The sequence below is a fragment of the Chelonia mydas genome, chromosome 4 (assembly GCF_015237465.2).
Source record: "Chelonia mydas isolate rCheMyd1 chromosome 4, rCheMyd1.pri.v2, whole genome shotgun sequence".
NCBI classification, from domain to species: domain Eukaryota; kingdom Metazoa; phylum Chordata; order Testudines; family Cheloniidae; genus Chelonia; species Chelonia mydas.
In genome coordinates, this window is record NC_057852.1 from 25,452,209 (window position 1) to 25,466,839 (window position 14,631).

At 40.3% G+C, this 14,631-nt stretch overlaps 1 protein-coding gene across 30 annotated transcripts in view; it reads left to right on the forward strand.

The window, feature by feature from the left end:
• Nucleotides 1-14,631, forward strand: part of LOC102931316 (melanopsin) — a 140,942-nt gene that overhangs the window by 34,732 nt on the left and 91,579 nt on the right. For 13 of the 30 annotated variants that reach the window (XR_005225083.2, XR_005225081.2, XR_005225080.2 and 10 more), the window contains exons 1-2: nucleotides 2,347-5,068; nucleotides 7,343-7,465. The exons of 5 other annotated variants lie outside the window; for them this stretch is intronic. The gene's annotated coding sequence lies outside the window, so the exon portion shown is untranslated. Of the gene's footprint in view, nucleotides 1-2,346; nucleotides 5,069-7,342; nucleotides 7,466-7,509; nucleotides 7,531-13,060; nucleotides 13,262-14,631 lie in introns of those variants that run through there. 12 more of the 30 variants (XM_037896889.2, XM_037896882.2, XM_037896891.2 and 9 more) reach the window with 9 other exon arrangements.

The window sequence follows — 14,631 nt, forward strand, 5'->3', positions numbered from 1 at the left end:
ACAATCTCTCTGCACCAGCCTTATGCAAGATAAGTTTTCAGCAGAAGATGTACAACATTAATATATTTCCCTGAAATAAATATTAGTTTTAGTACAATCTCTGTATATTAAATTTGATGCCTGACTAATATTTTAAGAGTCACAGAAGTAGAGAATAAGATAAATGATTCACAAGTAAAATTAAAGGGTAGTGGATGGACCATATTGAATACCTCCAATCAAGTTAACAGTCAAGGATGGGTACACTAACTCAGGAAAACAAAATGTAATGAAACTCTAGATTGTGCATAGTAATTTGAACTGAATCTGTAACTCAACTTCAAAATTGGAGAGAATTATACCTCACAGGGGTATAGTGAGTGCATATATTTTAATGTTTGCATATATTTTAATGTTCGAGAAACTACCATGGTGGGGCCATATAAGTATGTAGATAAACTTGTTGGAACACTATATGACAGCTATAGAGAAAGCATTTCCCATTCCACTGAAATCACATCCTCCAGACAGAACTGTTTCTGATGGATTCAGATACTTTAATTTTTTTTTTATGCCACCAGAGTAGAAGGCAACAGCCTGCAGTATTAGGATCCAGTTTCTGTCTGTTGAATTCTGAAGCTTTTTTTTTAACTTTAATAGTAATTTATCAAGGATAAAATTTTATATTTCTGAATTATGATGTAGCTAAACTTATCGTTTGAACAGTTAGAACCTTTGAGGTGCCGTAGCATAAGCAGGAAATAGAGGCAAAATTGGAAAGTAATTTGAATCAGGTTACTGCTGCTGCAAAGATTTATTTGGACCATCCAGATATTGGAAATATTTTTTCTCTTATTCTGTTCAGGTGATTTTTAGAATTTTTAGATATGCACTAAAGCTCTGTTCCTGCAAACAATAAAGCAGATGCTTAACTTTACTTTTCAGTAGTCCCAGGTAGGGATGGTGAAAGTTTTCTGACAGAACCATTTTCCATTGGGGAAAAGTTGCTTTGGCAGAATCGAAATGTTCCAGGAACCTGTTAATTCTGTCTATGCTTTTGATGGAAAACAGGCTGGCTGGTAGAGTGGGCTTTGCCCAGCTTACCAGCTCCAGCTGCCTGGTTTGCCAGTTCCCCGGCTATCCATGTGGTGGGTAGGCAGACTGTCCAGCTGCCATCTTGGTAGGGCAAGCTGGCTCCCCAGCTGGCAGGTGGGCGGGTGGGATGTCTGGCGCTCTGGCCTGTTAGCAGACTGCCCAGCAGGCAGCAGACAGGTTGGTCAGTGAAATGGATTTTTTCATTTTGCCAGCAATTGTGGGATGTCAGCATTTTATTCCAACGTGGAGCAAAACATCAACAACCTAGAATATCCCCCAAAAGGGACATTTCTTTTTCCAGCCAGCTCTAGGTTTCAAGGTCAGCTCTCAGTGGGTATGTCTGTGCTGCATCTAGGAGCAAGCCGCCAGCCTAGGTCCACTTGTGATAATGGGGCTCACGCTAGAGCTTTAAAAATAACTTGTAGACCGTGCTTTGAGCCTGAGCCACAATGTCTTCACAGCTGTTTTTAGAGCACTAGCATGAACTAGCACTAGCACAAGTCTGTGAACCTGGGCTGGGAGGCTTGCTCCCGGATGCAATGTAGACATACCTTTCAATCAAGTTAAGCATTTGCCTAGATGTTTGCAGGATCAAGGGCTAATGTTCTCCCTATGCTGATGGCTAATATCTAGAATCTTATTTCATAAAATACTAACATTAATTTTTCCTGGTAAATATTCATGGGAAGTGCATTTTAAATTCATATGTTGGCTTCATGTATCAGTGTTTTGTTTCCTTGAATGGGACTTAAACCCATTCTTGAGATTGCCAAGAATGCCCATGCTTATGTGCTTCCTTGAATCCAGGCCTAAATGACAAACATGCCAGTGTACAGTACAGTACCATTATCATTTCCTTCAAAATGAAATTAGAAGACAATTGGAAAGTCCTACTTGTGCGTACGGCATATTTTCCCATAATCATCCACATTAAATACCTTTAGTATTTTTAATTCCTTTTGACGTATGCAAAGACAGATAAGCTCTCAGCATTGTTTGGTGTGGCGTATCCCCTAAAGGTCTGTGTGTCTTATTCATGCGTATATGCTGACTGTTGTTTCATGCTTAGGTTTACTTAGCTTCTAAAATATATCTAATGCACTGAGCAGATGTCGTTCACCACAGAAAACAGATTTAGAGACTTCTATGGAAGATTGTGAGATGAAAGGAGAGGAGGAGGATGTGTATGTGAATGACATACCCTGCCGTTCTAAAATAAATGAATGACAGGGTATGTCATTCACATATCCACATATCTATATGTCTTTGAAGCTTCTGTGAAACAGCAGGTATGCAGGAAATGCTTGATGGCTGGTCCAAGTGATTGTGAGGCTTTACATTGACCAGGTAAACTCTGATTTCTGGCATCATTTCATGGCTACTGCATCCTTTGAAACTAATGCCATTTTTCACACACAAACAATTGCATGTCCAAAACACATTTAGCTGGACAAAATATTTTGGCTGACTACTATCTTTTGAATGTCCAGCACATGTTTTATAAATAAGTCCTAAAATGACTAAGCAATGAAACAATGAATTGATTTTCTAATAAACCATGAAATCAAATAGAGCTTGATAGTATTGAGGAACTGATGTCTGATTTCATTTGGATCAATGCCATTAGCTGTTTGTTGGAGCCCAGCAGCTATTAGCGAAGAAGTAATTAGCTTTATTAGCTGCACTCCAATAATTTAGTAAGTTTTACTTAGAAAGACCTATCACTGGAGTTCGTCAGTTACTTTAGGGTTCTATGTTGAAATACTGTATGAAACCTCATTGTTGTCTTGTTGTGACTTGACTCATAGTGATGGAAACAATGGGACTGCAAAGCACTTAAGCATGTGCATAACCGTAGACATATGGTGAAATGCTCTGCTGAACAGGACTGGGAAATTACTCACAGGCATAATGTTAGGCACTTGCCTCTATGTTTTGCAGAATCAGGGCCATAATGAGGGACAGAAGTAGAAAAGTAAAATGCAGAAGGAATTTAGGTAGTGGTAGACTTCTGAGTTTTGTTTAATGCAAATGTAGCTCCTAGACTATTTTCAAGTAAAATAGGGTCAAGGAAAACTCAGCTCCTTAATTTTTTTATGCTTAGGTTTCTTTGGTTGTTGCCTTAGTGGCTTCAGCAAACAGGTCTACAAAAACTAGGGAGAGAGGAGTCCAAGATCATCAGGGCCCTCTTCCTGAAAGCTGCTCTACATCTCCTCAGCCCGCCCCACTGACTTGCTCGCAGGACCAGGACATAATTTAGCAGCCTCCATTTAAGACCTTTAGCACTTGTGGGACCATATGCAGAGATCCTGGCACAGGGAGGTTTAAATGATACCACTAAGTACCAGACTAGCCTCCTGAGCCTGAGTGTTGGAGCGGATTTTCACCCTGAAGGATGGCAAGGCAAGGTTACTTACACAAATCCTAGGGTGGGTTTAGCCCATTGTCTTCAATGCTGAGAGAGAGAGAAACAGGTAGATTTGTAGCACGCCTGTTCAGGATTTATGGACAAAAGTATTTATTAGATTACATGCTCTTTCCTCATCAAGTTCCCAAGTTCTCACCTTCAGTGCTTTGCATGACTCTGCCCTATATTGTGTTTTTGCCCATTACCCTCCTTTTTACCTACTCTCTGATTGCTTCTTCTGCCTCTTTCTGTTTTTGACTGTGTCCCACCTGCCTATGTTTGGAACAACTTCTTTCTGAGAGACACGTTACAAGTTTAACACACCATGAAACTTTCATCTTTCCTGACTTGAGGCCCGTAAAATTACTTCATAGTTTTCTTTTGTCCCCAAAATGGGGGACTCGCTGGAGACTTCATTATTGACCAGGCTGCTAAGAGATTATTTCTAGTGTTGTTATTTTGACCACTGGTCAAATCAAGTCTCCTTTCTGACTTCACCAAAGTGTATCTATCAGCCAAATAACAATGACTAGCAGCTGGCTCTGGAGGCTTTGTGAAGTTCTGCTGGATCCCTCTCTCAGCTAAACAAGTAAGAAAAGTCCCTTCCCAGTAGCCATGCTGCATAGTCATGTGAACTAGCAAAATATACTCTTTCTCTCTAAAGAACGCAGGTAGAGGGTTATTTGAGGGAAGTATGTATACATGTGACAGCTCTGACTCTCTCAATGAAGAGAGAACAGTTAGACTTTAAAGAAGTTGAATGCCAAGTAACGGAATACATTGAAAGCACTCTTGTCTTTTTTCACCCAGAAGTCCCCATCTTCACCAGCGCTGATATGTGATCCCATGCATGGGGATCAGGTATTGAAAGAGAAGCTCATCAGTGAGTCCTCCTATCCTTCGCCCAGTGATTAAGGATACATTTCTTAGCTGCAAATAAAACTAACTGCAGAGTTACTTTCTCTGCAAAGCCTCATAATGGAAAAAGTCTGGTCCTCCAAATGGAAAAGTACCAAACAAATAAAAGTAAATGGCAAATGGAAACCTGATGTTTAAGATAAAATTTACTCTCTTAACAGACTTTTCTGAAAATTGAGCAATTGTGGCACATTGCTTAGAAGAAAAAGAGAAAAAAACCTCTTTGCTGATCACATATGAGACAGCTGTACTTGAGTCCATTTTATATAGGTGATGGTATTAGACAGGGGAAAATAGCTATTGATCAAATTACTTGGCCAGCATATCTGGTGGTGGAAGTCCATTCACTTCAGTGGAATTATGGCAGCAGAGAAGCTGGCCCATAATACCTCTTTCTTACTGAATAACTAATCAGAAAGTTTATTATTGACAAGGTCCCTGCTCACATCTGGCTACTAAGCCCCCCAAAAATGCGGGTAGAGGGGGGTGTTTCATTTCTGTGGTTTTTTTGGGAGGGGGATGTTTGTTTTGAGAAATTGTGAAATTTTCACAATTGTAAAATGCCTTCAAGGGATTTTATTAATCTAAATGATTTGCTGCTATATTCTTTTCAGAAATAAGAACTATGTAAGGAGAGCTTCAAAATAATCATTGGAGATCTTCGTGATGGTAAAATACTTTCCTTACCATTTGTCTTTTTCTTGTCTTTAATTCTGTTCTACGTTCCCTATTAATATGAGATTCTATGTGCAATAACAGTCATTCCCATTCCACCCCTGCAAGCCAAGGAGTTATTATCTATCACGTTAGTGTTTTTCTTTTATATTCAAGAGTTCCTGTACCATGGAACTTTTGTGTAAATACATATTCTGATTAACCATTGATTTATTTTACAAGGAAATGAGCAAGAGGAATTAATTATGAATGACTGACTTCCACTTATATTCCAGAAATCTCTAAAGTTTGTGCTATAAGCCATCCCAGATCCCTTTTACTGTTACCTGATGTGGCCTGAGCCCCTGCCATGTCTGGTCTCAAGATCTTGTCTAGACTTGGCTTGAAGGCGTCATGTTTTCACATATCACATTTCAACAGTGCAGTGTAGACAGGGCACACTGCCTTCAGTGAATTAACTTGACCAGTTTAGCAATAGTACTAGACTAATAATCTTTGTCTGAACTTTCCCGAGGAAGATGAACCCTTTGAATTTACAAAATCAAACAGATTTTGATTTCAATATTTATTTCTCCCACATGTCTTTTATATTATTGTTAGAGCTAAGCAAAATTCTGTCCTGGGAAACTCCAACATTTCAATATTGTTTTTTGTCCCAAATTGTGTCCAAATGTTGAAATTTTTCATGGAATGGAAATTCCACAAAATTTCAGTTCAAAAATGTCTAAACGCTTTGTTTTGACGTTTTCAATCTAAACACCACATTTTAATATTCATGAAATTTTTCATTTCAATTTGTTGAAGTGACCCAGAATGCTTTGTTTCATGCCAGTTCAACGTTAAATTGCATTTTCCCATTGTGACACATTCGTAGAATAATAGGACTGGAAGGGACCTTGAGAGGTCACCTAGTTCAGTCCCCTGCACTCATGGCAGGGCTAAGTATTATCCAGACCATTCCTGACAGGTATTTGTCTGACCTGCTCTTAAAAATCTCCAGTGATGGAGATTCCACAACCTCCCTAGGCAATTTATTCCAGTGCTTAACCACCTAGACAGTTAAGAAGTTTTTTCTAATGTCCAACCTAAACCTTCCTTGCTGCAATTTAAGCCCATTGTTTCTTGTCATGTCCTTGGAGGTGAAGAAAAACCATTTTTCTCCCACCTCCTTGTAACAAACTTTTATGTACTTGAAAACTGTTATCATTTCTCTCTCCCTTCCCCCCCCCCCCCATACACACAGTCTTCTCTTTTCCAGACTAAACAAACCCAAATTTTTCAATCTTCCCTCATAGGATCATGTTTTCTAGACCTTTAATCACTTTTATTGCGCTTCTCTGGACTCTCTCCAATTTGTCCACATCCTTCCTGAAATGTGGTGCCCAGAACGGGACACAATACTCCAGTTGAGGCCTAATCAGCGCAGAGTAGAGCAGAATAATTACTTCTTGTGTCTTGCTTACAACACTCCTGCTAATAAATCCCAGAATTATGTTTGCTTTTTTTTTTTTTTTTTTTGCAACAGCTTTACACTGTTAACTCAAATTTAGCTTGTGATCCCCAGATCCTTTTCCGCAATACTCCTTCCTAGTATTTCTCCTTTTGTATGTGTGCAACTGATTGTTCCTTCCTAAGTGGAGTACTTTGCATTTGTCCTTATTGAATTTCATCCTATTTACTTCAGACCATTTCTCCAGTTTGTCCAGATCATTTTGAATTTGAATCCTACCCTCCAAAGCACTTGCAACCCCTCCCTGCTTGGTACCATCTGTAAACTTTATAAGTGTACTCTCTATACCATTATCTAAATCACCAATGAAGATATTAAACAGTACAGAACCCAGAACTGATCCCTGCGGGACCCCACTCGTTATGTCCTTCCAGCATGACTGTGAACCACTGATAACTATTCTCTGGAAAAGGTTTTCTAACCGGTTTTGCACCCACCTTGTAGTAGCTTCATCTAGATTGCATTTCCCAAGTTTGTTGATGAGACGGTCATGCGAGATAGTATCAAAAGCTTTATTAAAGTCCAGACATACCACATCTACCGCTTCCCCCCCCCCCATCCACATTCTGGCCCAAGGAAAGCAGGTTCTGTTATGAATCAGTCAACCTATTGTCAGATGATCCCTTGTCACACCCAAATATTCGTTTTCTCTTGTGATGGTGAGGGTGGCATGGCAAGAGACACTGTATCTCCCATCTTCAAAATTTCTCCTAACAAGATGACTAATAACTGTTCTAAATGTCTGACTTCTCGAGCAGAGACAGAAAAGGAAACAGAAACATGGAGTCACCCTCCACCCCCCTCCAGTGGTGAAACCAACCTTCCAGTGGTGAAGGTATCTGTGGCAGGAGCTTTTGCATGCATTTGCAGAGAGGTGATGGGTAAGAAAATGGCAATGTGACATTTAATTTTTTCTGCTGCTCTCTGCATGGGCTAAATTTGACAGGTATGTCGTCTGCTAGAATTTGCTCAATGGGTTTAAATTAATTTAAGATTTTGGTTCATTCATGGTTACATCATAACAATAACATTCGGTAATCCTTTACAAAGCTGCTCTTGGGCTCATGGCACTTTATTGGTATTTAGAGTGTAATCTGGTTACACTGACCACTGCTTTTAGTGATCATTCTACTGTTTGGAGCAAACGCTACATTCCGAAAGCAAGTTTCCATTGAGGTTAGCATTTTCATCAGTACACTGATCAGCAAAGCTTTCAAAGGTGTAACTCAAAGTGGGAGAGGTCGGGTTTAGTAAATTGTTTGCCAAGGCAGAAATAATTTCATACCTTTTTGATTGTCATTCGGCTGCAATTTAAAAAAAAAATAACTGTGGAAGTTCTATTCAAAGCCAAAATGTCTAACCTGATTTGAATTAAAATTCCTGTTAGAACTCTGTGTGTCCTGACAAGACGAAGTCTTTGTTTCTATGCACATCACTTATTTGAAAAGATCATTACTTTCTGCATCCACACAGAGTGATTACTGAGGTACAATATTCAAATAGGAGATTGCCCAGATCCATCCTTATAACTAAAGACAGGTCTGAAACAAAACCTTGGAACCTGAATTTTGGTTCCAAATCCAGGTTTGGACCCAAGTTTTTTACCTCTTTTCCAAATTGCAGTTCTTTTCACTAATGATTAAAGTTATAGAGACCAAGCCAGTTAGTCTCTCTTTGTATCACCTTGCACCAAAGCTCCCATTGCACAATGCAACTTGTCAAAGGCTTGACAGAATGGTTTGTGATTGTCACAATGCACTGGTGAACAGCAATCTTAATAACTGTTTGCATTTATTAAAAGCAATCTTGCACACCTTTGGCCATATCCACTGCTTGCCACTTTGTACCTATGGATACAGTATAAAGGTCTTATCATACTACAGATGAAAGGCTTTAAAAGTACCAAAATGCATTTAATTAAAACACCTGAAAGTGAGTGGAGTTCAGAAATGTTTTTGCCTAGAATGCCTGGAATATGACTGCAACAGCTTCAGCATTCATGGCGTGCCCCTGATATTACATATTTGGTGGTAAGGAAAGTAAGCACTTCTATGGAATCTGGAGGTGTTTCTCTACAGACATGCTTGCAGTTAATTTATCGTCAAAGAAACTAAATAGGTATGTGCTGTTTCTTTATATCTGTGGCAGGTCTCCAGGAAGAAGGGTTTTGGGAAGGCTCCAGGCAGTAAAGCAGACAGCAAGTGAATTGGTTTAGGGATACTGGTATTTTCCTTATTCTGATTTAGCTGCTTTTTCATTGTTAGTAGAAAGTGACAATCTGTAATTCGTTACCATTATCATGTGGCAAAATCAAGTCCTTGTAAGTTCTTGTATGTAACCAATTGAAACATGCCAGGCACACTTGTAAAGTTATACAGCAGTCTAGGGTGTGGTACAGTCTTCAGTAAATATTTACCGTCCGCTACACCTCTGAGTCCAGATCTAGTTTACATTGCGTAAGCCTTCTGACAAATTGGGTTACTTACATAAGTGATCCCTGCTAGCATTGCAAATAAATCTCCCATAGTGGATAAAGGATAGTGTATTCAGATGTCATTCTCCCCCTGCTCCTACCACAGTACACATACACACTTGAAATATTGTTCAAATGTATTCTCTTATTGGGATTTCCTTTGCTTCTAACTTAATTAACAAACAATATACATTACAGCCTGAACTTGTCAGTTTTTAAGATTGTCTCCCTGCAGAACTGTTCTGTCTCTGTCCCTGCCCCCAAGTTCTCTTTGCTGCACAGAAACTCTCCAGCACATTTTGTAGTCTTAGGCCGGCATTATTAGGACCCACCTGGTCTGGCTGCAAGGATGAGTTAGGAGACTAGTACTGCATCTCTGTGCCGGGCCAGATTGCCTGACCTGTCGAAGAGAGCTCTTATTGTGACTGAACTGCTTTACTTTGACCTTATCAGTTCATATTTGGACAGACTTGTCTGGTTTTGGTAGTGTGATTACTTGTGCTGGCCAGCAGTTACTTTCCATGTACATAATATATATTGGAGATGATTACCCAGTGGGTCACAGTCTTCAGAGGGCATGTGGCACTGTCAGGGTTTGTTAAATACTGGCTGTGTTCCAGAACAAAATCTAAATTTTGTGTTAACGTTTTATGGGCCCCAAATATGCATGGATTCTAGCTCTGTCAGTGTGACCCATGCAAAGCAAATTAGGGGCTAAAATCCTAGAGAGAGAAAAGGAATTTAGCTTAGACTAGGGAAACTCTATAATCTGCCATTAATAGAAGGAGAGCCTTTCAGATGAGGCCTGTTAGGAAGTCTTAACCTGGTTACTTTCAAGTAGAAAAGCAGAACCTCTCTTCTCCCTGTCCATCAGAAGCCTAAATTTAAGAAGCCTTAGAATAAAGGGCCAAACTGGCTTTTATACAGAGACTCTTGGTTTGATTCTCTAATACCTTGCCTCTGGTAACCATTTACACCTCTGTGTAGTTAGTGAAAAACACTATTTTTCTGATTTTAGGGGCGTTACATCCACCTTACACAAGTGGAGGTGACCTGACAGTAGGCAAGACAGTGAAATATCAGGTGCTCTCTCTCCTCATTGACCCAGAGAAACTGGGTTTTTCTGGGACTGAAGCTGGTATTGGGGAAAGAGCGTGTTAGGGACTTTTTTTTCCACCCTGAGGTCAAGAGTTTGATCTTGTTTTCATTTCCCTGAGAGGCTCTGAAGTAAGGGACCAACTAATTGATATTGTCATGAAACATTGCAAGCAGTTGACTAATTAATTCCCTTGAAGGCAAAGGACTATATTTAAGGGCCAACTTTAAGTCACTCCCCCCAAAGTAAGGTCCTAGTGAGGAGATGCATGGACACACCAGCCAAAGGAAAGAATTTGTCATTATATTCAAGATATTGATGATCAGAAGAGGGGTTATGTAAACTCCTTTTTAATAAAACTGGCACCTACATCCCGCAAAGGAGAATCTTGACTTTGATTTGTTAAAATAATTCTCCAGCCCTTTAAAAACTTGAAAATGGAAATCACTTGCTGGGGTTAAAAGGAATAAGGAGCTGAGCTCCACTTCTGTAGCAGGAAGCGGTGGGTGTTGTCCAGGCAACACATAAGATATCTAACCCTGTCCACCCTACGTGCATACTTGAAATGAAAAAATGAGTCATTTACATTTAGTCTCAGAGTAGCAGCCGTGTTAGTCTGTATCTGCAAAAGGGACTGGGAGTGGCTGGGTCATTACACATATTGAATCTATTTCCTAAAGTTAAGTTGACCTTCTTGTCAACTGTCTAAATGGGCCACCTTGATTATCACTACAAAAGTTTTTTTTTCTCCTGCTGATAATAACTCATCTTAACTAATTAGCCTCTCACAGTTTGTATGGTAACTTCCAACTTATCTGTATGTGTGTGTGTGTAATATGTTCCATTCTGTGCATCCGATGAAGTGGGCTTTAGCTGACGAAAGCTTATGCTCTAATAAATTTGTTAGTCTCTAAGGTGCCACAAGTACTCCTGTTCTTTTTGTAGTTACATTTAGTGTTTATCCCAAAAAGAGTTTTGCCAACCCTTTCCCAAAACCTTCAGCCAGTGGTGCACGGTGATGTGATCATGGTGACAGGAATTAGATTTTTTGAGGGCGGGCATGGGGAATGGGAAGGGGTCAGGAAGTAGGGGAACAATAGCAAACAAAAAAAGGAGTATTTTCCGCTCTGTCCAAAATGGATAAAAATTGTTAAAATGCTGAGCCAGTTGCTGCTGACTCAGGCAGCTGCTTCCCCTTGTGTCCCTGCTATTGTTGTGGCTGAAGCAGCTGCTGTAAGAGGAACTTCCATCTTGTGTCTCCCATTGGCGAGTCAGCCCCGCCTTCCTTGCCACTTCTCCACCAGTGCACAAGTAGGAAAGGTGGTAGGATCAAGATGCTGCCGCTGCTTAACTACTTGGGAGGTCTGCAGCATGTCCCTGCAGAGACCCATAGAGTCCCATTTTTAACAAGGGCCTCCTTCAAAAATATGTGTGTCTGTCAGTGATACATGGCATGTGTCGGGTAAAATTCTCCTTGATACGAATAGTGCTTCATGCACGTGCAGGTATCTGGATGCCCTGAGTTCACTGCAGGATTGAGGCCATAGTTCATAAAGGATTTGGGGTTCTGTTGGATGAAAGTCGTTATCCTAGTTGTGCCATTAGCATAGTTGCACATATTTTGTTGTCTCTATTCTCATTGAGAGCCCCATAAAACAATGCACGGAGCCACTATGAGAACACCGCTGAACTTTATTGATCACTCACTGCAGGTGTATTCACACAGCATTAAGCTCCAAAAGTCCTGCACCTGCATGCACTGGGCTCATTGCAAAATCTGGAATGTATTCTCTGTGAGCAAGTCTCTCGCTTGGGTTGTTCCAAAGTTCTGGTCAGGAATATGGAGGGGAATATCTGATAGACATTGCATATTTCACATGGGCTCCCTCAACTCTTTGTGCTTCACTATAAGCAAAACAGTAAAACATCTTTACACACAAAAAAAGTTTGTGTGGCTTGCTGCTAAACTTTTAAGCAATGCATATTTTTCCTTGTTTCCTTGTGCTCTCTTATCTGTCTGTATTAACCTGTTTTCTCTTGTCTTAGATTGTTAAACTCCTGGGGGAAGGGGCCATCTTTTTGTTCTTCATTTGTATAGTGCCTAGGACAATTGGGGCCCTGGTCCCTGTCTGGGGCTCGTAGTAATATAAGTAATAAATAATAAATATAGTAATAAATAAATAATAAATATAGTAATAAATAATAATAAATTTTCAGTACCAAAAATGTCTGAAATGTCAAACAGTTTCAGATTCTGAATTTCAACAAGTGGCAAACTTGCCTTTAGCCGTTTTAAGATACTAACGTTTATTTGCTACATGACTGATTGTTCTGTACTTGCCAGTTTGCCTCTTTGGTCCTGACATTACAGCACTCTATCCCCTATCCTGGGTTCTTTCAATCCTCCCAAGACAATCAGCTAACACAAATGTGGCATTTAATTGTTAACCAGATGTTTACTGAAGTGCTCCTGCTGCCTGAACAAAGTAAATAGATGGTAACAAGCGTACTCATCTGGTAGCTTTGTCTTCTGATCTGTGGAGGCAATGTCTGAACAAAGAGAAGTGCAGGGACTGGTCTATCTATTCCTAATCTCCTGGACATGCATGGCGCCCCAAAGCAGGTGGGATAACTAATAAGAACATCTGTTTACACTGGCTAGTTATGGCCATGATCAAAATCCCATCAAAGTCAATAAGGTGCCCGTGGACTTCAATGGGCTTAGGAATAAGGCCTTAGGTATGTAACTGGATTCCAAATTGCTTTTCTTAAATATAAATCTTTCCCCTCTATTCTCATTTATTTAGTTCCTGACATTAACTGGTGTTGGTTTTCTTTTTTATATAATGTAAGATTGTTGAGAATCAAAGGAATATAATGAAAATAGTCTTTCTTACCATTTGTCCAAATCTCACACGTGAGATGAAAAAGATCTACAAAAAATAGGTCATTCAGTCCATCTCATTATCAATGCATTATCTGGTGTTGTGTTTTGCTGACGCTGTTGTTAATGTTCTTGCCAGAGATCGAGATTTTTAGCAGTTCATATTGGGGATTCATGCTCAACTCCAAGCCCTACACTATTGAGCCCACTGAAATGCATACCAGGTAAAGGAATCAGGTGCTTATCTGATCTAGTCTCTCAAAATACCAAACCCCTTCCTATTTACTTCTGTCATCTGTTCCTGTGAAATGAATTCCTGACGAAAGAATAATTTCTGCACTGAACATTTTAAAAGCAGGGGTGCAGATAAGAATAATGTGATGAAATGAAGAATAGAAATATGTAGACTGCATAACAGGGAAAACTTCCTGGGAGTGAAATGTGATTCCAGGCTCTGATGGATTTAAAGAAAATGGTAGATACTCCATTACCTGTAATGTTTAAAGCTAGACTGATCAAAACATTAATGTCCTGCACTGGCAGGGAGATTGTCTGGGAGGCCTAAGCGATCCAGTCCATCTCTAACATCTGTGATTCATTCCTGCATGAGTCAAATTTGGCTGCTGATTTCAAGTAAACTCCTACAATGCTTACCTGCATTAAAGTTTCAACGCTGCAAGCACCATGTGAATGTGTTGCATACCCTGGCACACGCTCAACTCAGCCTCAATCATATGAGCCCCACAGCTTACCCCTGCAAATGACAGGGTGCAAGATACCCTTGAAATTTGTAGTTAAGCACTGGTGTTCAATTAATTGATGCTCAATCCGTTATGTGCCAGTGTGGCACAGTTGATGGATTTTCAGTATTGTTGTCATGCTTAATAGCTATTGGAACTGACAGTTCTTTCAGGCAGTGAACCTCCTTAGTTTGCCAGTTGAAAGTCCCCTCCCAGCTCTCTGCCATGCCCACAGGGTATCCCCTCCCCTTTCCCAGAAATCCCACCCCTAACCATTCCCTCACATGTTAACCCCCTCTCCAGAACTGACTCTGCAGGTGACTAGCTGAGGGTCTTGCTCTGATGAAGCACTTATTCAAGGATGATCGCCATCTGACCAGTAATGGTATAAGGCAGCTTTGGTGTGGATCAAGGATTGACATTTCCCCTGCTTGGGCTTCAAAGCACAAACTCCAACCTGAACCACACCTTCAAATCACTGTCTGTACAGCTATTTTTAGAGAACTGGCATGAGCCTCTCTAGCCCAAGTTTGGCAACCCAGGCTGGGAGGCTTGCTGCGGCAGCCCTTTTAGACATACCTTCTGGGTACAGGGAGTTAAGGCAGTGACCTCACAGAGGTGGGGCGGGAGGGGAGTGGTGGGAGGAGCAGAGTCTCTCTGGTTACAGAGGTGAGGTCGTGACCTTACTACTTTAAATTTTATTTCATGACTGGCTTTTAATCTTAGAAATAGTTAGTGACTGCCTAAGTTTCAAGTGTGTAAAAATTCAGTGCTGTAGAAATATTCATTTGTGCTGTTAATTTATGCAAATGTGTTGCAGAAATCGGGTCAGTGTTGCGCTGTTGTTTTTCAAG